This window comes from Myodes glareolus, chromosome 18 (genome assembly GCF_982192425.1).
Source record: "Myodes glareolus chromosome 18, mMyoGla1.1, whole genome shotgun sequence".
Lineage (NCBI taxonomy): Eukaryota > Metazoa > Chordata > Mammalia > Rodentia > Cricetidae > Myodes > Myodes glareolus.
In genome coordinates, this window is record NC_142043.1 from 12643652 (window position 1) to 12666363 (window position 22712).

Sequence of the window (22712 nt, forward strand, 5' to 3'; positions counted from 1 at the left end):
ACACGTGATAAGAGCACATGTGTGTGTGGTACTTTACCAGGGTAGGAGCAAGCAGGCACATAGACCCTGTTTGCATTTTATTTTCCACCATTTAAAAATTCCAACAGAACTGTTACCGACAGAACATAACCAAACTTGGAAAACACAGATGAGAAAAAAAAATTCCTAAACCCCATTCTTTAATGTCACAAAACCTGCTTTTGTAGGCATTATCCCTCTGTTTTTATGTGCTATTAATTAGGACATACATAGCACATCGGCCCCTTTGCCCTTTAAGAACTAAACATTATGTCTCAGTCGTCTGCGCGTTTCTTCAGGGCTGTGATGCTCTGTTGTGGCTTATTGTGGATGATGTAGATTCACAACTCACCTTTTTACAAATTGTATGAACACACTCATTTCCTTCTAAGATTGCTCTTGTTTGTTTGTTTTTTTCCTTTAAGAAGTTGTATTTTTTTTCTTACTATAAAAGTAACACATTTTTATTTTTTAAAAAGTGTGGAAAATCAGGTAGGTATAAAGAAGTTAATAAAAATCACCTGTAATTGTTCCACCCAGAGAAAATCACTATTAACCTTCGGGTGTATTTCCTTCATATATATATATTAGAAACACGATCACACTGTGCTGAAGTTTTGTAGGTCCCTAGGGCTGGGAGAGCAAAATTGGCAGAGGAAATATTATTTCCAGGAGACATTTAGTGTGTGATCCGTGTGCATTTGAAATTGCTCTGTGTTTTCATTGAGAATGTGAGACTGGGGACGGCCCTGCCCCCTGCCCAGAGGTCAGGAGGGCAATTAAAGGTGGACAGTGTGGTGGCCTTGCCCAACTGCAGCCTTGCTCAGGGACTGACCCCTGGTCAAAGGCCACAGGGGGTGTGAGCAAGCGCACCTTCCTCATTTCTCCTGACAGGTGCCCTGGGGCCCCTGATTTATGGCCACACTTCACGGGACACTAGTAAATGTCCCATAGTATATTTTGTAAGAGTAATGAAGTCTCGGTAACCCCAGCTCTCCCTCAGCCTCTGCTCATAAATTTCCTTCTGCAAGAGGGGAGCTGCCAGGGCTGTGGATTAGCAGAGGGGGTCCTGGGGCCCCAGCATCCTCCACTCCTCTCCTATTCCAGGCTTTCTCAGAAGGAAGTAGGTGGTTTTGCTGCAAGCCCCTCCCCCCCCACCGGGATGGGGCAGCCATCTAGACTGAGCATCTAAAGGGCTGAAGCCGCGAAAGGCAGGAGAACCCCACACAGAGGCTCACCTTTCTTCTGCAGCTCCTCTTATGGGTCAGGCTAGAGGCCAGTGACTTAGGGCTGAATCTTTCTTGAGCACTGTAGACTTTGAGCTGCAAGTTGATGGGGTAGGGCGGTGGTAGGCCTGCCACAAAATCTGCAGGGAGGTGGGAGGGGCTGAGGGCATCCCCTACCCTCATCCTCACACACTTCCATGGGCTGTGGTCAGGGAATTTATTTGTCACCCAACAGGAGAGCAGCACGTTGATTTTCCTTCCCCTTTAATTTGTTCTGCTAAGGCTAAAGGTGCCCTCAATCATGATTTGAATGCGATGCTTCCTTTAGGAGCTTGCTAAGCTTTCCCCATGCTCCCGGTCAGGTCCCCGAGACAAAACCCCAGGCAGGAATCCTTCGCATTATTATGTCTGGGAGTTTCCTGATTGCCAATGAGCAAGGACCGAGAAGGACCCGCAAAGAGAAAGGCATTGTGTGTGTGGATTTGGGAAGGAAACTATGTGAACTGGGAACCCTCAAACCATGGAATGTTGAGTCAGTGGGGCAGGGATTCTCCAAGTAAAAATTCTTATTTTGGTAGCTGGAAATCCCCCACCTATATCACACGGAACTGATGAATCAGAAAGCAATAAAGTTCACCGCACTCCCTATTCCATGAGACTGAACGCAGAGTGAGCTTCCGTGGCCTGTGGGTTGTCACTGTGGGTTGACACTCTACTCATTGTTTAGTGTGGCACTATTGCCTAGCCGCTTGGATTCCTCACGGACTTGCAGCCCTGGCTTGGCTACGAGGATCAGAATGCCAGTGTGAATGTCAGGATAAGACAATACTCTGTAGTTAGGTTTGGCGGCACACATCCAGCACTAGGGAGGCAGAGACAGGCCGATCTCTGAGTTCGAGGCCAGCCTGGTCTACAAAGCAAGTTCCAGGACCACCAGGACTACACAGAGAATTCCTGTCTCGAAGAACAAAGCAAAGCGAAAACAAGAACAACAGAAGGCTCTCTGCCACTGGGTTGTCACCTCTGATCTGCTGGGCTAAGGGGCTTGGTTGTGGGATATTCTGGTGTCCTAGCAACACCTTCCGCAACCCTACAGACAGTTATAAATGCCTACCTCAGACCTTGTAGGGAAGCAGATGCCACACGTAACATTGGGGCTAGAAAATAAGATGCCTGACCTAATTCTAGAATGGGTCTTTCCTAGCCAGTTTGTTCGGGCACTGGAACTACGGGCTGTGTTTCTTCCTGGAATTCCCCTGTGCTTCTGGAGGACAACAGTGATAATTACAGACGAGCTTCATTTCCGTGGCAGGGCTGAACTTTCAGCTAGAACTCAGAGACTCTGATGTCACTAATCTGTGACATGTCATATCTCTATTTAGGTGCACCATAAGAGCAGAAAGATGGCTCCCAAGGACAGATGGTGGGGTTATTCTGATGCAGGCATAGAGGCTGTGTTCAAATCCTCTCCAACTTCCTCAGTAACATACGTGGTTACTGCCATTTTAAGGACGCAGTTACCAAATGGTCCTGAGACCTTCAGGTTTGACTGCATATGTAGTCTGACCTACAGGTGGGAAGGTGGCACACAAGCACCGGAACCAGAGTTACGGTGTCTGAGATGACTGTGTATGAATGCGGGCTGGCACAGCATTGTCAGGGCAGAGTGTTCTGCCACACTGGTCTCCCCCCCCCCCTTTCCCATTCCTCTCTGAAACAGGACAGAGGAGGGTCTTTATGATGTGGTGGCCAGAGACTCAAGTTCAAATCTTGCTCTGGCATTGACTGGGCGAAAGAACAACTTCCTCCATCTGGGCCATCTTGCTTCTCCTGGAAGCAAAGTACTGCAGAGCTGTGTGCCTCGCTCACGGTAGCCCGAGGTGAAGAGTGGCTGAATTAATTTAGCTTCCAAGCTCAGTATTCCAAGATATTCCCAGAGATGCTGTGATTCACCACAGTGGGTTAACTGATGTGCTTAGGAGCCCTTTGTCTCTATGGCAACTGGAAGTATGACAAGAAGGGACTTGCTTTAACCTCTGTATTCCACACGTGCTTGCCTGGGCCCAGGGAGCGTGCCCTGGACAGAAACAGGCTCGTTTGTGGAATTTCTCCATTTTCCTCAATGCTTTTTGAAATTTCAAAATAAATAGTGACTTCAAAAACATGCTAGTGGTAATTTCAGAAGATGCTGCGTCCCAAATTTCTCATGTGCCATTCAAGACAGACACCAAGAAAGGCTGTTTCTCACTCCAGGCAGGCAGGGAAACTGAGTCAGCTTGTCAGGTACTGCTCAGAATTGGAAAGTGAGAACTCTCCCCCTGCGGACCGCTGGGAGCCATCTGTGCTGAGCCTCTGCCCTGGGCAGCACTGTTTGGCTGGGACAGAAGGTCTCTGTAGTAATATAGGATGCTACACAATGTTTGTTTCTTTAAAAAAGTATTTATTTATTTAAAAGATCTAAAAAAACCTTTACATGTATGAATGTTTGCCTGCATGTATGTATGTGCACCGAGTGGGTTCAGTGTCCACAGAGATCTGAAGGGGGCATCAGGTCCCCGGAACTAGAGTTACAGACAGTTGTGAGCCACCGTGTGGGTGCTGGGAACGGAACCCAGGTCCTCTGGGAGAATAACCAGTGCTCTTAACTGTTGAACTCTGACCTTCGCTTCCTGTTCATGATATTCCTATAATAACTTGTGATTGTGATATTTTTGACTAGGCCACATTCCTTTTGTGGTTTGGTTTCAACGCCTCAGCGGGAGTGAGCTGTAGGTGACACAGGAAATATCTCTTTACTCATTGTTTCCCAGTGTGAGCTCCATCTACCCCTCTTTTCTTCAGTTTTCCCAATTCAGCTCAACATTTCCTGGATGTCTGTGGCACAAGAGGAAGCTTGGGAAAAAGTCCCGACTGTGAAGGCATTTGGACTTACCTCCAGGGAACTGGGGGAAGGGCAGTGGCGGGGAAACGATCAGAAGGTGGGCAGTGCGGGTGCCTCCAAGGTCTGCCTTTCTGTCTCAAGGCAACTGTTTTTTCAATTCTCTCTTCCACTCTCAAGGCCAGAACAAATCTGGCGGACAAGGACATCCCGTCTACCCTCTTGCACATTAGTTGACCTGAAAGCCAGACGGGGCACAACAGGGATTAACATTGCTTCTGTATTAGTTGCTTATCTGCTGCTGTTATAAAATATGACGAGCAAATGCCACTTAAAAACATAAAGGTTTATTTTGGCTTATGGTTCCAGAGGGCTCGAGTCCGTAACAGTGGGGAAGGTGACGGCACGGCAGTAGGACCAGGAAGTTGGCTGGTCATATTTTCATCCTCACACACGAGAGCGGGGCTAGACCGTAAACCCTCCAAGTCTACCCCTATTGACACACTTTTTCTAGCCAGACTCCTCCTCCTAACAGCTCCATAACCTTCCCAAATAGCACCACCAAATGGGGACCAAGTGTTCAAATGCATGAGCCTACAGGGGATATTTTGTAGTCAAACCACAGCAGCCTCTGATGCGGAGTTGGGGCTTCAGGGACTCATGGTTCTGTCTCACAAACTCCTGCGCCAGCTGGGCCACCATTCTGCTCACATTGTGCTTCTACCTGATGCCCCTGGCCACTGGCTGTTGTTTTCCTTCTGCCTTTAGGGAAACAGTAAAATTAAGAGCTGTGATTTCTCAGGCATTGCGAGTAGACTTCAAGGAGGAAGATGAGCGAGAAAGGAGGGTGGGGGAACCATTGACTTACAGGTCAGCGTAGAGTCTTCTCTTGCCACCAAAGCACGATGCTATCCTGCTGTGGACTCACTGTCCCTGGTTGGACACATTGGGTGGCAAAGCCTTGTTGGCGGAATGAATGGATGAAACCAGTTCAGGTGTTTCAAGAGGACAGTGAAGACCTTCGCTTCCACCTGATGGAGAGTCCAGTGGGGCCTGTGGGCCTCCTCAGCTGCGGGCAGCTGTCCCTCACCGCTCTCCTTTCTCTTGCAGGCAGGATTTTCTGTGTCCTCTATCCATGGCTGTAGCGTGGTGCTCAGCACAGGGGCTGACAGGAAGTACATGCTTTTGAAGGATGTCTTGAGCACATGAAGTTTGAGCCATGGTCTTGTGTGCAGAAGCGCTCTAGAAATGCTTACTGGTTTGATTGACAAAGATCGCCAAAACAAAAGAAAGCTCATTTCCATCCCTTCTGGAAGATTCTCCATCTAGATGGCTGAGCCTCAGATGTACTTTTCTCAAGGTTTAATGGAGTAAGCCGTGTTGGACTGTCATGGTCTTCCGAGCTGGGCTGAAAAATGCCTTTGGAACCAGATGCAGGGGAGGTGATGGGCCAGCTCCAAGACTTCCCAAGGAGCTGGAGTTCGAGTTGGCTTCAAATCCGTTTGTCAGCCCCAGCACACAGACTGGAGGCCTCCAGCTGCCAAGGACTTGTTTTATTGTCATTGCAGTTGGCTCTTCTCTGGGCTGGAGCTGCCAGGGCAGAAGCCATCAAGCCTTGGATGGGTAATAATAGCAATTCCATAATTCTCACCCAAATTCAGGCTAGAAAGAGGAACTGCCGGAGGTGGCTGAGGAAACAGGAGCCCCTGAAGCAGCAGCAGGAACAGCAGCAGGATTGGGAGGAGGAGGAGGGAGCAGGAGAAGGGAGGAGGAGGGAGGAGGAGAGGGGAGGAGAGGGGAGGAGGAGGAGAAGGAGGTACTGGCTGTTCTCTCTCGCTTCCTCCCAGACCTGGCCTTGGATATGGCTCATGTTGCTTCTTTCGGCCAACCTTCAGTTCAGTTTTTCCAAGGCTTGTCACAGAAAGGAAGGCTGAGATGTTATTCTAACGTCCTGGGGACACAGAAGAGGAGTCTCAGGTAGGAAATTCTGACATCATCTTGTGGACCCTGCTACTTTCGATCTGCATGGTGGTCAAGAGAGCTTATCTGGAAAGTGTCTGGAATCGTGCTTCTGTGACATGTGCCCCGAGGCCTCTGGAAGGAGGGGACACCAGACTGATAAATTACTCCAGGACTCCCATCCCAGGCTGTCAAACCAGGCTGTCATTGTGTGTGATATTGAACTTGTTCCAGCTCTGATCTGAGACACCTCTAGCCGCAAGGCCCGCTATGCTGCATAGCTTCCTGGGGATGAAGAAGCCATAGCTTTCCACCCTTGCTTCTTATGTAGAAAAAGAAATCAGTGAAAAACTGGTCTTGTCAAGAGGTTCCCTCATGGCACAGAGGGAAGAAATTAGAGGCAAGAAAATTAAGAGCCCAGAAGATTCTCTATTTAGTGTCTGTGCTTAGGGTTACCCAAAGATAACAGAATTAAGTCCACCAAGGGTAAGCCAGACAGCTCATGTTACTTTGTGTAACTGTGTGTTCTTTACCTTCCAAGACCCCATTGAAGACTGGACAGCTGACATCTGTTATAGACCAGCCTTCCCTGAAAACAACTTAGCACACGGAGTTTATGACGAACCTTGGAAAACAGGCTCCAGGGACGGTGGAGATACTTCACTGGTCACAACGTTGGCCTCACAAACAAGAGGGCCGAAATTTGACTCCTCACAACCCATATTAATGCCGTGTGTGTGTGTGTGTGTGTGTGTGTGTGTGTGTGGCCTCATGTGTAACAACAGCTTTAGAAGACAAAGATGAGAGATCCCTGGAGGAATCTGTCAAGACTGGCTTTAGCCATAAGCTCTAAGTGTGATTGAGAGGTCAAATAGCTGGCTATTGAAGATTCTTGAACCAACCTTGGGCCTTCACTTGCATGTACACACATAACCCTACATATACAAGTGGACCCCCTCCCTGTAAGAGCACGCATACATATGCCACACACAAATATATATGGAAAAAGGGGAAAAAAAAAGAAGAAGGAAAAACCAACCCCCAGGCTTCTATTTCCAAAGCATGGTGAAACACTTTAACTTTTGAGGGCTCCGTGGCAAAGAAAGGATATAAGAAATGCTGCCCCAAGGTGTCTGTTCCAATTTCCTTAATGCAGAGTGTCACATATGCAAGCTTTATCATCTGTCTACCTGAGCACGAGGTTCCCAGATGACCTGCTGCAAATGGGTGCTGAGCATTTAGAAATGCATTGGCGTCAGTTGGACCTGCTTGGCACCTTTGGCTATGGACCCTGTGTGCCTCCTTCATGCCTACAGAGCGTTCCACTGGTGCCCATTAGCCACGTGGAGGGCATAGGAGCCTTTGTCTAACTCAGCAGAGGTGGGGGCATTGAATGACTGTCACTGATCCAAGTTGTTTCTAGTAGAGGAATGTTCATGGCCTCTGACAGAAGGGCTGGATTGTAGAGAAAGCCAAGCTGAGCAGTGGTCTGGCTTGAGGACTCCCACCCCCTCTCTCAGCACCTCCTCTGGCATCACTTCCTGGCACTGCCAGCTGTCTAGCTTACCAAGTCAGAGCAGTGGTCCCGGTCACGGGGTTTATTTTAGTTCTTCCAGCATGTATGGTGGACGTCCTGGTTAGATGTCAGCTCATCACAAGCTTGGGTCATCTGGGAAGAGGGAATCTCAACTGAGAACATTCCTCCATCCCATTGGCCAGTAGTTAGATCTGTTGGGCATTTTCTTATCGGTGATTGATTCGGGAGGGCCCAGTCCTCGGGTGGTGTCACCTCTGAGGGAAGGTGGTCCTGCGGTGTATATGGCTGAGCGAGTCGTGGGGAGCAAGCCAGTAAGCAGAACCCTCCAGACTCTCCACTTCAGTTCCTGTTTTGAGTACCTGTTCTGGCTTCCTTTGATGGTGAACTGTGATGCTCAGCTGTGTATGTATGTGTGTGTGTGTGTGTGTGTATATATATATATATATATATATATATATATATATATAATAAATATTTCTAAATAGTTCCCTTTCCAAGTTGTTTTGTTCATTGTGTTTTATCATAGCAATAGAGATCTAAGACATCTGGCTTTTTAAAAAGCATACAAGCACACATCCCCAAGTTCTGCCAGTTTGTTAGTGTTCCTCTGTTTTATTCCTTGCCTTGAATTTGTTGTAGCATCAGTCTCATGGCCTAGATTTTGTGAACATTCTCATGGTACCTTTGAGCATGGTTTTCCAGCTTGTGTATTAGTTGGGACTAAGGCTTGGATGGGGGGGGGTAGTAGCTTGCTTTAACTTCAGGAGCCACGTGATGTCGGGGCATCTCTCTTTGTGACTCGTGGCCACTGCTCTTTGGTTCCTAGTCTGGTCAGTTTACTCAGGCTTGGGATGACATCTCCAGACCTTGCTCCAGGGCTGGCACCTTTATGCTCAGCCTCAGAGGGAGTGAGCTGGCTGTTTTGTTCTTCCATGGCTAGACTCCATTCCCTCAGCCCCTTGGAAGCTTTGCTTGACTTTTAACCAAGTTTAGAGATCTTGTTTGACAGCCTTACCTTCTTTCTAGCTCACACACCCACCTCAGGGCTCTTCACTGACGATCTATTCACAGTAGGGCCTAGAGAGATGGCTCAAAAATTAAGAGCTTTTGCTGATACTGCTGAGGATTGGAGTTCCAGAGCTCATGGCCTATAACTCCAGGAGATGACACCCTCTATTGGCCTCCACGGTTACCTACCCCCATGGTATTCTTCTTTCCATACACCTGCATGCACATATATAAATGAAATAAATATATAAAAAAATCTGGCCACACTTCATGAGGGCAGGTGACTAGGGAGACTGAGTGCTATCAAAGTCACTAGGATAGTTTGGAAGGATCATAAAAATTGTTTCATTATGGTGATGTGATCCGTATCTTCACGGTTGTCATAGAAATTGTTGTGAGTTCGTATTTTCTTTACCTTCTGGGCACAGGAGACCTTGTCACCTAGTTAGCTTCTTTCTAGCCAGTTGTGTCCGTCTGACTCAGTTTTGACTGTTGGAATGTGACGTCGCTCGGCTCTGGCCCCTCTTCTTGCACCCTGGATGTGTGAAAAGGAACAAGCAGAGAATCTGAGTCTAGACAATATTGCAGAGACGCGAGACGATAGGACCTAGGACGTAGAATGACCATGTGGAAGGCTGCTCATTGCCTTGGAACATTTCGGGGATAGCTTGTTGTAACATTAAGTGCTATTTGCTCTGTTTTTTCTAGGGGTGACAAGAGGAAGTAACTCTTGATGAAAACAGAAGAAAGGAAAGGAAAGGAAAGGAAGAATAATCAGAATAATCGGGGCCTGACTGTTGTAAGCAATTTCCTTCCAGTGTTCTGTTTCCCTCAGGCTGTCTTGTTCCTACCCCAAAAGAGTCATTTCTGAAAACCATGGCTGTGTAAGTTCCCTGTGTGAGTCGCTGCCTTGGGGAAGCAAAGTTAAGTCACTAACTGGATCCCATCCCAGACCCTCTGAGGCTGAAGACATGCTCCCTGAAGGGACAGGGTCATAGCCTCCCCTCCCCCAGTCTGTGCCCTGGAGGAGTGGCTAGGAGTTAGAGACTGTGAATCACTAATGGGCAAGGTCTGCCCCAATGGGTAGGGATTTCTTGTGCTAACAACCATGACAAAGAAAAGAATAGCCCTAAGATCTCAGAGGGAGGACCAAGAAATGAGCACAGCTCTGAAACTCCAGTCTCATTACGGACTTAGCATCTCACACTACACGTTCTCAAATGTGTCTCAGCAGAGAGCACTACATCCCATCTCTGAGGCCAGCAGCATTTTCTCCCTGTGTTAAAGTCTTCCTGTGACAGCCCTGTTGCAAAAACATGAGTCAGACTCCTTATCTCTGCAGGGATGGGTTTTGGCTTTGGGGACAGATGGAAAAAATCTTCCCTTTGTCTTACTATTGGCTAGGTTTTTAGACACCTTAGGGGTTTAAGGAGAGGCCAGAAATCATACACACACACACACACACACACACACACACACACACATCCCTTAAGAGCATCAGTATGGAGGCCGCTCAATAAACAGTGCTATGTCATCTGAATGCGTATGTGCACAGAATAAAATTGGACTTTTAACTCAAATTGAATGAAATTCTCACTCAAAATGGAATGTAGACCCAAACACAATATCTAAAATCTTAAGGTCTTTGAGGAAAAACCAGGGCATTTCTTCATGACCTTGGGCTAGGCAAAGCCTTCTCAGGCGTGACACCAAGTACATATGCAAGCAAGACACAAAGGAGAGAAACTAGACTTCGGGAGGCGGATACTTTCGTGCTTCAGGAGATACAGTCAAGTATAAACAGAGACTGAAGTGTTGTTTCCCAGACACCCCAACCCCAATAACCACACAGAAACCATATTAGTCACAACACTGTTTGGCTGATGGCTCAAGCTAGCTCTTACGTCTTAAACCAACCCATTTCTATTAGTCTATGTATTGCCATGTGGCCGTGGCTTTACTTCATTTTCTACATGTCTTGCTTCCTCGGCGGCTAGCTGGTATCCACTTGATTGCACCTACTCTCTCTGTATCTCTGTTCATATTTCCTACCTGAATTTACTCAGTCATTGGCCGAAAGAGCTTTATTTGCCAACCAATAAAAGCAACACATATACAGAAGGACATGCCGCATCAACCAAGAAAGGGACCGATGGGGGACTTTGTTATGACTTGAATGTGAAAAGTCACACAATCTCATGTGCTGAATGCTTTGTCCCAAATCAGTGGAGCTTTGTTATGGGTAGGAGAGCCTTTGGGATGTGGGACCTCACTGCAGGGTAGGTTAGTAGGGTTGTGCTGTGAAGACTATGTCTGGCCCTGGTCCCCTTCCTCTTCATCCTGGTCACCACAAGTGAAGAACCTACTCTGTTCCAAGCTGCTGCTACCATGATGCTCCAGCATGTGGAACTAAGCAACCAAAGACCAAACCCTCTGACACTTGAGCCAAAATAAATCCTATAAATTGTTCTCTCAGGGTTTCGGGCAGAGGAATGAGGAAACTAACTAAAGTAGTCTTATGTTCAGAATATATTTTTAAAAAAACTTTGCAACTCAACATTAACCAGAAAAAATATGCATGTCAGTAGGAAAATAATTTGAATAGGTGTTCTCCAAGGGTGAGAGATGTATATACATAGTCAACACCATCACTGGTCATTATGGAGATGAAAATCACTTCATGGTTGGAATAATTTGGTATATTGTGATCTACCAGCTGTTTTTGAAGGTGAAATGACCCCCCACAGACTCATGTCTTTGAACACTCAAATACCAGCTGGTGACTGTGTTTCACAAGGTTGTGGAATCCTGAGGTCAAGCATTGCCGAAGGAAGGCAGCCACTGGGAGGAGGCCTGGAAGGTTTGACATCCAGCCCCACTTGCCCCCTCCTATGGATGTGAGCAACTGCCACATGCTTCTGTGGCCATGAGTTCCCGACCGTGAAGGAAGCTCTCTCTTCAAACTGGAAGCCTAAATAAGCCTTGCCTCCCTTTGAAGTCGCCTTTTCCCAAGTAATCTTCGTCATAGCAATGAGAAAAATAGCCAAAGATGGGAGAGATGTCTCGGTGGTTTACAGCACTTCCTGCACCTTCAAAGGACCTGAGTTCAGTTCCCCGCAGCTCCATAGGGGCACAAACTGCCTCTATCTCCAGCTCCAGGGGCTCTGACGCCCTCTTCTGACCTCTGTGACCGTTTGCACAAATGTGACATTCTCTCTCTCTCTCTCTCTCTCTCTCTCTCTCTCACACACACACACACACCCCTTTAAAAAAGAGAAAAGTATCCAACACATCAGCATTTTTTATTCAGAGCAAAAGAGTGGAAACGCCCGGCTGTCCACCAGCTGGTCAGCGGATGAATAAAGCCTGGGATCTCCACACAACAGGTGTTATTTGGCCGTAAAAAGAATCAAGTATTGGTCCATACCCACATGGATGAACCTTAAAAACTTTACAGATGCAAACGGTTACACACTGCTTGTTTCTATTTGTATGAAATGTCCAGGAAAGAAAAATCCACAAGGACAGACAACAGATTTGTGACAGCCAAGGGCCACAGAAGCAAGGTTAAGGTTGCTTACAAATGTGTACAGGGTCTCCCCGAGAGTGAAGAAAATGTCCTGGAATTAAATAGTGATGACAGTTGCCCGCTTGGAATGTACTAACACACCCTGAACTTTATACTTCAAGAGGGTGAGTTATGCGGTATGTAAATTATAGACAGTAAATCACTTTTCTTAAAGAAGGGCTCACAGGAGCCAGACTTCTTGGCCTCTTAACCCAGCTCTTCTGAGTATTAGCGTATGACCTATCCATGCTGTGCCTCAGTTTCCTCAGGTTGAGGACAGCAGAAACACCTTTCTTGCGGGGTTGTTTTTAGCAGCGCGTGAATTAATGAGTGGCTCTTGGCTCAGCACAATCGCCTCCAAAAAGTTGGCCATTGCTTTTGCTCTTAATAACCTCTGTCTTGTTGTACAATGATTCTGGCCATCTGAACATAAATTATGGGTCAAAGAAGATGTATAACAGCTTGTCAGCCAGGCGCATTTGGTGTGAAGTGATGTCCACAGGCAGGGCCAGGAGAGGAGACCTCAACAGCCCCCACATTGAAAGAACAACTCCCGAACAGAGGAGCACTTCGTCCAAGCAAACATACATAAATAGTGGCTCTGGCTCAGGCCTGTTGGCTGGAGTCCATGGAGAGTTATGAATCCCTTTTTGAACAATGGCAGCTGTTATGAAAACCTAGACTAGACTGTGAGTTGGACGCTTTCTCCAGCCCAGACACTGATTCAGAACTTCGACCTTCTGAACAGCAAGGCAAGAAATGGATGCCGTTTCTGTGCTGATTTATTGAGAGGCTTCTTGATTGGGGTCAGGTTCCTGCAACATTTGGAAAGTGACGACTATAACATCATTATTTCCCCCAAATGACCGAAATTATGGCTGGTAACCTGGGGCCTGTAAATTTCCCTGCAGCAGATGTAAAACTCTTTTAAAAGATGATTCACAATGGGAGACTCGGCTTGATGGGAGAGCGGCCCACGGGCGGGTGTTGCTGAAGTCAACGTGTGTGAGGTGAGGGGTGCTGGGAAGCCCAGGCTGGAGACTGTAAAAACCTACAAGTGATGGCGTAAATCAAGTTTGCAATCCTGGGGGGCTGCACTGTGGTGTTGTAATAGGAGCCCTAGACCTGGTGGTGTCAAGACACCTGGGTTCAATGCCTGCTTCTGCCAGCAGTGGGACTTGGGGAGAATGACTTCTCTTTTCTGGGACACAATCTCTTCCTCCTTTAAAAGAAGAAGCATGCACATTAGGTGGTCTCTGAGGTATACTACAAGATTTAGACTGATTTATTTTATTACTCAAGAAAAATGCAGAGTCGGGGTTATAGCTTGGTTGGTGGAGTGCTAGCCTAGCATGTATAAAGTACCAAGTTTAATCTCTGGCACTGCATAAGCCAGGCATGGTGACACATGCTTATAATTGTAGCACTGGGGAGGTAGAGACAGGAGGGTTAGAAGTTCAGTACCATTGTCTAGTACATAATGAGTTTGAGGCCAGCTGGAGCTGTATGAGACCCTGTGTCAAAAAACAAAAGACAAAGAATGAAAATAAGTAATCTATTCATCCCTAAAGAATCTCTGGACATTAGATGAAGCAACCACAAAAGATGAGAGGGGAGATACACAGTTATAATAGTACCCACTTAACAGCACCACCCCCAGAGACTGTGGGAATAAAAAGGCATGAGGGTGGATCCAGAATGCCAGCCCCGCCAAGCCCACCTGAGTGGTTTCAGAACGCCAGCTCTGTTGTGCCCACCTGGGTGGATCCAGAATGCCAGCCCCACCATACCCACCCCGGTGGATCCAGAACGCCAGCCCTTCCGTACCCACCTGGGTGGATCCAGAATGCCAGCCCTGCCATGCCCACCTGGGTGGATCCAGAACACCAGCACTGCCGTACTCACCGGGTAGATTCAGAACACCAGCCCTGCCGTGCCCATCTGGATGGATCCAGAACACCAGCCCTGCCATGCCCATCTGGATGGATCCAGAACACCAGCCCCTCCGTGCCCACCTGGGTGGATACAGAACGCCAGCCCCGCCATGCCCGCTTGGGTGGATCCAGAATGCCAGCCCCGCCATGCCCATCCAGGTGGATCCAGAATGCCAGCCCTGCCATTTCCACCCAGGTAGATTCAGAATGGGTAGACTGGGAAGACTACAGTTCTGTTCATCTTCACAGCAGTAGGGGCTCTGCCATTCTTCGCCTCTCTTTTCGTCTGAAGGGCTGTCAACTGCCCATTTTATTAGCCATCAACTACCCAAAGCTTGTACCTCCGCTCACTCACACGTATGTGTGCACATAGTGTGGGGTACAGGTGAATGATGACCTTGAGGGCTTCTCCAGGGAGGGCACGTTGGTACTTCTCCACCAGCTCCTATTTCTTCCGCCAGAATCCCAGCTTGAGGTCATGGATGGAAATGAACACAGGAAAGGTTCTTCCCAAAAGTTGCTGTTATTCCTTGGTTTGCATACTGACATCTCTTTCCCTGCCCTAAGGAGAGACTGGCCAGGATCCTGCATCTCAGAGCCGTTCTGGGGCTCTTAGGAGAAGAGCTCAAGATTTTCCAAATTACTTCCTCATTGTGATATTCAATACAGAAAACCCCTCAGAGGAATTGCCTCCTCGCTCATTCATTCATTCATTCACATTAATTGAGAACTTGGTGTCTTAGCCAGGGCTTCTATTGCTGTGAAGAGACACCATGACTACAGCAACTCTTATAAAGGAAAAGATTTAATTGGGGTGGCTTACAGCTTCAGAGGTTTAGTTCACTATCATCATGGAGACACGGCGGCATGCAGGCAGACATGGTGCTGGAGAAGGAGCTGAGAGTTCTACATCTTGATCTACAGGGTGTTGCTTGAGCATAGGAGACTTCAAAGTTTGTCTCCACAAAGGCACACTTCCTCCCACAAGGCCACACCTCTTAACATTTCCACTCCCTGTGAGCTTATGGGGCCAATTACATCCCAAGTGCCACACTTGGTAAAGGTGACTTGGGGCAGGCTGCCCCACACCTTCGGTATGAATTTTCCCATCTGAATAGTGGAGGCAGTAGTGTCTCGCTCATGGGCCTTTTAAGTGATCTAGCAAGATCACGTGTGCAGTAACTGCAGTCCCTTTGAATGGTGCGTCCTTCCCCACCACGCTCCAATCCACCCCATGAAGATCAAATGTATATGATATATGGTTCTCAGCTGGGAGCAACTGAACCATGTTATTCTGGATACTCTCTGCAGAAGAGGGATGTTGTCTGGACATCGCAGAAGAGCTGCGGAAGGCACTCAGGGTGAAGCTCCCAGAACACCCTTGGAGCAACACTGCATCACTCACCTGATCTGGGAGCTGTTTTCCCAAGGGATGACCTAGAACTTGGCCTTTGTCACCACCCTCATCAGTAAGATCAGAAATTCCCAAACCACAGAGGTTTCCTGCTCTCCACTAACGGCCCATTTATTCCAGGTGACACCCTGCTTTCAAGGTAGCGTGTGATACGGGGCTGGAAGATCCCCGAATTTTCTAGCCACACTTGCTTGAGCCAGTCCCGATGGTTCCTCTCAAGCAGGGTCATCTGATTCTCCCCTCTAAAGGTTTATATACAACCAAGTGGCATCAGCCTTTGACCACCTTTCCAGCTTCCGCAGGGGACAGGGTAATCACGCCGTTTAAACACCTGCTCTTCTCAACGCACTCCGTCTCCGGTTCTTACTTCTAATTTCTTTTCCTCTTCTACTGCTTTAAAGGCAAATGAAATGACACACTTTTATTTCATTTTCCCCCTTCTATTTGTGTGTTTGTGTGTGCACGCATGTTTGCATGTGCATTTTGGTGTTTGTGCCTGTGGGTGTGCATGCATGTGGAGTCCCGAGGTTGATGCCAGAAATTACCCTCTCAAAGCTGATACAGCTAAGCCTCACCACAGAGATCCTGTCTCCCCTGGCTGAGGTTGGATCACAGATAGGCCATCTCCCACCTGACGTCTATGTGAGTTCTGGGGATCCGCAATCCAGGCCTCATGCTTGGGCAGTAAGTGCTTTAACCACGGAGCCTCCTCCCCAGGCCAAGTCTTTGTTTGTTTTTCTGTTTTTGCGAGAGCTTTGCCATGACGGCATTTTAGAGTGTGAGATCTGTCTCTTCTGACTTGTCTGTGAGGTGGGAGTGCTATGGCGTGGAAGAAGTTGAAATCAACAGTGTAAAAGGTCTCCATCAGGGGCACGGGCAGCTTTGCTGTAGCTCAGCACTGGGTGGTTACCACACACGAGAAAGAGACAGTAGCTTTGGAAATGGCTCAGGGGAAAAAGCACTGTGGCTTAGGCGTGAGGGCGGAGTTTGGACTTGCAGAGCTCATGGAAAAGCTGAGAGAGGGTCTGGTGACCCTGCTGTAGTCCCAGTGCATAGGAGGCAGATCCCCAGAGCAAGCAGGTCTGCTAGACTAGGAAACAGGGGAGCTCCTGTTCAGGGAGGAGCCTGTCTTGGTGTAGAAGGTGGAGAGTGGGGAAGGAAGGTGTCTGATGTCCACTCTGGGCCTCCGCACATGCAAACACACATGCATGCAAGAAGGTACATCACATATAAATACACACACACATACACACACACACACACCATGGTTGATGGTTGATTTCAGAAAACTGTCAACCTGACTACAATCAAACAATGCCAAGGGGGGAGGGAAACAATGCCAAAAAGAGAAACTACCTATACTTTCCATTTTTAGGCTGCAAAGTAAAAAGCAAGAGAATAGGGTGGTTAATTAAAAACCCTACAAGTGCTGGAAGCTCCACGTCTCCTTTAAATCGCATAGCTATTTACCCAGTAGGCAAGCTCATAGCCAGGACGAGCAAGCCAACAGGGGGCAAGGAGGGTTTAGAATAAAAACTGACAGACTTCAGAACTTCAAGAATGTTGGATTTCATATCATTCCTCAGTCTCACACCTCTAAAGACTCTCCCCAGAAGGTTTTCTCGCGAAGATTCTCCCCTGAAGTTCTGGTGAGGTCACTGCAATCATGGGGATCGCCTTGTCTGTTCAAGAGGTTTGCATTTAAAGCCATGTGCAAGGCTAACCGCTCCCCTCCTATGATCTTGTCCAGCACTAGACTCCAGATGCGCTCTCATAGGGTCTATGGACCTTGGGATTCTGGAGTCTCTGTAAGCACTTTCATCATTGGAAATGCCAAAGGCCACAGAGTGAGTACGTCAAGAAATGGTTATCAAGTCCTCATTAAAATTAAAGAAGTTATATCCCTTTTTTCAACTACCTGCGACATGAATAGGAGAGCCCAATCCTCTGTTTAATAGATGAGAAAAGAATTTGCTCAACATCACTTCGTTCTAAGTGACTGAGAAGGAAAGCCAGTGCAAGCTTCCATCTTTTGTATTCTCGCGTGAATGTACAGGGCCTCCTCGCAGCTAAAAAACATAGCAGAAAAGCTGGCCATATGTTGTGCTTCTTCAGGAAGAGAAGCGAGGGAAGTGTCTGCCGGTGAAACTGCATAGGGTTCGGTTCCAAACCCAGGGTCGGGTGACCCTTGTTCCACATTTTTGATGTTCAGCCTTCATTGCCAATTTGGCTGGATTTAGAATTATCTGGGAAACACATCTCTAGTCATGTCTGTGAGGGTGTTTCCAGAGAGGATTAGCTGAGGAGGGAAGACCCACCTTGAACTTGGGCATCATTGTTCCACGGGATGGAGTTTTCTGACCACTACATTAAGACCCCTCTGCTTCCCAAGTCCGGATACAATGTGTCCACCTCACATGCCACCATGCTCTCCCAGGCACAGTGGACTGTAACCACTCAGACTGTGAGACAGGACAAAGCCTCCCTTCCTTAAGTCGCTGTTCCCATTCCTTTGTCATGGCAGCAGGATGAGTAATACAAGACAATCAAATGGATTTAGGTTGTGGATTCCGATTGTCTTCTGAAGCAGAAATCATACTTGATCTTCCGATGAATTAATGAGTAACAGAAACTGCAGTTTTCAGTCACACGCTCTCTCCGGCTTACACGGCTCTTTTACATCCTTGCTGGAGTTTGGTCCAGACCTCCAAGGGCCAAGCGTGTTGATTGGTTGCCCATCTCCATGGGAACCAGTGTTTTGAAGGCTCATTTGGCAAATAGGAATGGGGAACAGCGCCCTCACAGAGTTGATTGGAAGTAGCATTATCCCCCTTTTCATCGAAACCACTCTCTCACATGTGGCTTGATGCTCTGGAATATGAGGGTCATGAAAAGAACCTTGCTTTGGGAGTCCGGGTGCTGGGTTCAGATCCCGTTGTTGATGCCAAGCAGCTGCATAACCTTGCATAAGATTCTGCCCTTCTCGGAGCCACTTACCCTCATCTGTAATTGGGGTGCAGACACCCCGAGATGTCATGAGACAGTGCAATGTGATTGAGCTGGACTGACAGTTGATCTGCAGAACAGACTTAAAAATATTAGTTAAATATGATTTTTTTCTAGGATTTGGTGTTCCTTTCCTTTCAATAGGGATGATACGCCCTGCTTGCTTTCTTGACGGGGCTGTTGAGTGTCTCAGATGAAATTGTGCACATGGATGACTCTGAGAAAGGGTTCTTTTGCTTTGTAATGACAAGGACTTAGTGGTTCAAACTGCATGGAAGATGTTTTCTTTACACCCATCGCAGAGAGGATTCTGGTCGTGCACTCACATTTGCTCCTGGTGGTCCTGTGGCAGAAGGAGCCATTAACCCTAATTTGTAAACAAAGCCACCGAAGGCTCAATGTCTGCACCTCAGAGAGCAGAAAAGGGGTGTCACTGCAGCCCCACCCCCTGTAGAGCCACAGAGGGAACAGCCTTTTACCTCCCTGGGGTCTGCAGGGATGGAGCCAACCCTGGCTCTAAAAAGGTGGTAAAAGTGAGGTGTATTGAATTAGTAGGGTGATACCAACATGGCCGAGGAGACAGGAGAGTCTTTGTGAACTCAGGGAAGACAGCTGCTTCATGGATGTGAGCGCATAGGCTTCTGGGAGGCTGAGGCAGGAGGATCACGAGTTTAAGGTCAGCCTGCACCATGTCCTAAATTCCCGGTTATGTGAGCTTTACGGGGCTGGGGCTCATATCAGGAGACCAGCTGCTAAGGGAATGAAGTGGAGACAAGACAATTCACACACACAGCCTTGGTGGGATGGCCGAGGAGTCTCCGGCTTTGTTTTGAGAAGCTAAGGGTGAGACCTGGGAGGTGTCCCAATAGTTTAGCAAAACAGGTTGATAGTCCTTCTGTAATTATTACTTTTAATGAAGTTTGGGTTAGAGAGAGTCAGATCTGGTAGTGAATTTGGTAGTCGTTGTTGCTACCGTTTATGGAACTCTTACCTATGCCAGGAACTGCTGAGTGCAGTGGATGACCACACAATGGGTAGCTTGAGGTGACAGACATTTGTTTCTCGCTGGTCAGAATGCCAGAAGCCCTGGCACCTCCCCCCCCCCACCCCCTTCCCTTCCCAAGGCTTTAGTGGAGACTCCGGCTTTGGCTTGCATTTTATGCCTGGTGTGTTTTGCCTTGAGGCAGTTTCAGTCCAAGCTGTCTTCATGTGCCATGCTGAGGAGAGAAACACAGGGCAAGCATTTGGGGAGATGGGCCACCTCCCCAGTCCTGGGATCTTAGGGCTGAACCTGCATTTCCCGCATGCCTGTGGGATGCGGCGGAGCCGCTCCACTCTGTAATGAAAGGGCAAGGGGGTCCCTAGAGGCCTTCGGGGACTGGGTGGTCTGGGTTGTAGGAGTCAGAGAGGATCACCTGGGGTGTGGAGGGAGGGAACCCCTTTCACATGTGGTGACGGAAACCATTGCCCACCCAGAGTGGTGGGCAGGGAGGAAGCAGCCCCTAGCAGCTGGCCATCCTGGGCCAGCAAACAGCTGCAGGTCTGTGAGTGAGAGAGAGCTAGCCTGTCTTCCCCACCCCGCCTTTCCCCTCACCCGGGCTATTTTGGGCAGGAGAGGATGTGAAGTCTGAGCGGAGATGGGGTGGAGTAGAAAACAGGATTTACTTCAGCCTCCATCTTACCCCCACAGCACAGGACTTTCTCTCCTTTTTCTCTTTGTTCTCTTCGTTGAGCGGGCAGGGCTAGCTGGTCCACAGGTCCGGGTAGTCTACTGTCTCTGCCTCTGCAGCACCTGGGGTTACCGGTGCCGAATGTTCTACGCAGATGCTGGGAATCCCAGCTCAGGGCCTCATGATTGTAGGGCAAGCGCTTCACAGACAGAACCAGACACTCAGTCCTGAGTTTTTTATTTTCTTCCTCACTGCCCTGTTGACTCTTAAGGGAACACTGGTCTTGACAGAGAGAGATAGAGACATCCTAACGAGAAGCCTTCCCTCCCCCAACCTCACAGTACCCTTCAACTGGATTCTCACAAAAGACTACGAGTTCACATTTAATGGAAGTCTCTTGGTTCTTTGGGGAGAAAAGAGAATGCGATTAGGTATATGGCGGTCCTGCATGGATCACATGGTCCTGCAGAAATGCCAGGTGATCACAGCTACTCTGGGCAGGGAAGTCAGAGGTCAGAGGTCCAAGAATCCCGGCTGCTTCCTACTCTGTTCCTAGCAATACTGTTTCTGCTGACCTGACTCTGAGATCTCATACCCAGCGTTTTAGGATTTCCTAGCGGTGGCCTTCTGTACGTGGTACAATGTGACAAACTGGAGGTGGCAGGACATGAGTCCAGGGCCATACACACAACCGGGTGACTAGTGTGGGACTTCTGGGGACTTTGCCATCTTTGCTTTACACTGTGCCACGTGTGACTCCATCCAGCCTCGAAACAGTTCAGATGAGCAGAAATTTTCTGGGTAGCAAGGCTAGCAACCTGGTAGTTAAGGGGCTAACGGAACCCCAGGGAGTTAGGTGGAAGGTCAGGGCAATGCGTCCCATTTCCCAGGATCTTGTGCGGTAAAGGTGGGGTCATCGGATGTTTCAGGTCGTGCCGTAGAACTCCACCCTCTGATTGGGCCAGACTTGCATGCTTGTCGAGGCTCATCACAGGACTCGTGAAGCACAATTAATAAAAACTCAGAGACCGATGTTGGGGTTCAGTCTGAAGACCAAACAAAGTAGCCAGCCACTGGCTCTTACCTCAACCTCACTCTAAAAGTGGTGATCCTGCTTCCTGGAATCTCAGCATGAGACTGAGACTGAAGCCGTCTCCTCCGGGTTTATAATCTTCTCTAGTTCTGGGATTAAAAGCGTGCACCACTATCGCCTGGTTTCTTTTTCTTTTTCTTTTTTTTTTGCATTTCTGAGAAAAATTTTATTGGCCTTTTGGATAAAATTTATTTGCCAGGAAGGATGATCCCATCATACTTCTGCTGGAACCAGCGCATGGCTTCCTCTTTGCTGATTCTGTGTTTGGCCCCAATGCAGCCTGTCCTGCGCTTCTTGTCTGCGATGCTGAAACCTGGCCTGCCCAGCACCACATAGAAGTCCAGGCCGTAGATCCCAATGCTTGGGTCATATTTGATGCCCAGGTCAATGTGTTCTTGAATCCCAAAGCCGAAGTTCCCAGTATCTGAGAAGTTATTTTTCCGTAACTCATACTCCTGCACCTTCAGGCCTTTCTCCAGAATTTCTTCTGCCTTGGCTCCACGGACAGTACAGTGAACAGCAATCTTTTCATTTCTCCTGATGCCGAAGGACCTGACAGTGTACCTAGCTTTGGAAAAGACAGGTGTCTGGCCTGTGAGCTGCTCCAACACCTTGGCTGCCCGGGTCAGTCTGTCCCCGCTCTCCCCAACACAGATATTGAGGCAGAGCTTGCGGATACGAAGTTCCCGCATGGGGTTCTCCTTTTCACCTTGATCTTGCGACATGTTGGAGGACAGGAAGAGAGACTATCGCCTGGTTTCTATGGCAAGCTAGTGTGGTTACTGGGATTAAAGGTGTGTGTCACCACTGCCTGGTCTGTAAGGCTGGCCTGTGTGACTCTTTTACTTTCCCAATCCCCAGGCAAGCTTTATTTATTAAAATACAAATGAGACACCGCTACAGACTCATTGGCTACCGATGTCCCCTCCTAGAAAGACAGGGAAGGAAGCACCATTGGACCTTCATCTGAGATCCCAGCCACTCCTCAGTCACATGTATGAAATTTGCCCCAAGTGTGTACGGTCTGAGGCTCTGCTCAAGGTATTGGAATATATAGGCTGGAGAGAATGGAAGCAGCATCTGTCTACGAGGTCACAGGGAAGCCATCGTTCATGCTGGGTGAAGCTTTCCAGTGTGGCTGCTTTTGGGTCACCCCTGCTCCAGGAAAACTCACTGGCCTCTCAAGGTGAAGTCTGTGGGGGCCATACTCTGATTTGTCATAGGAACCTAATGAAGAGGGCTGGACATTGTTTATGCCCCCCCCCGGGGGGTTGATTCTTACTGTCCAGGAACAGGATGCTGCTTTGCTTCTGACCTGAGACTGTTAAGGCCAGTAGGCCTCTTCCACATCCTCTTTCCCAACAGACCCTGGAAACCCTGGAGACCACAAGGTCCTGATGG

General features: G+C 48.2%; 1 pseudogene; it reads right to left on the minus strand.

The window, feature by feature from the left end:
* Nucleotides 1-21462: 21462 nt before the first annotated feature.
* On the minus strand, nucleotides 21463-22051 carry LOC148119077 (large ribosomal subunit protein uL5 pseudogene; annotated as a pseudogene).
* Between the last annotated feature and the right edge of the window lie 661 nt (nucleotides 22052-22712).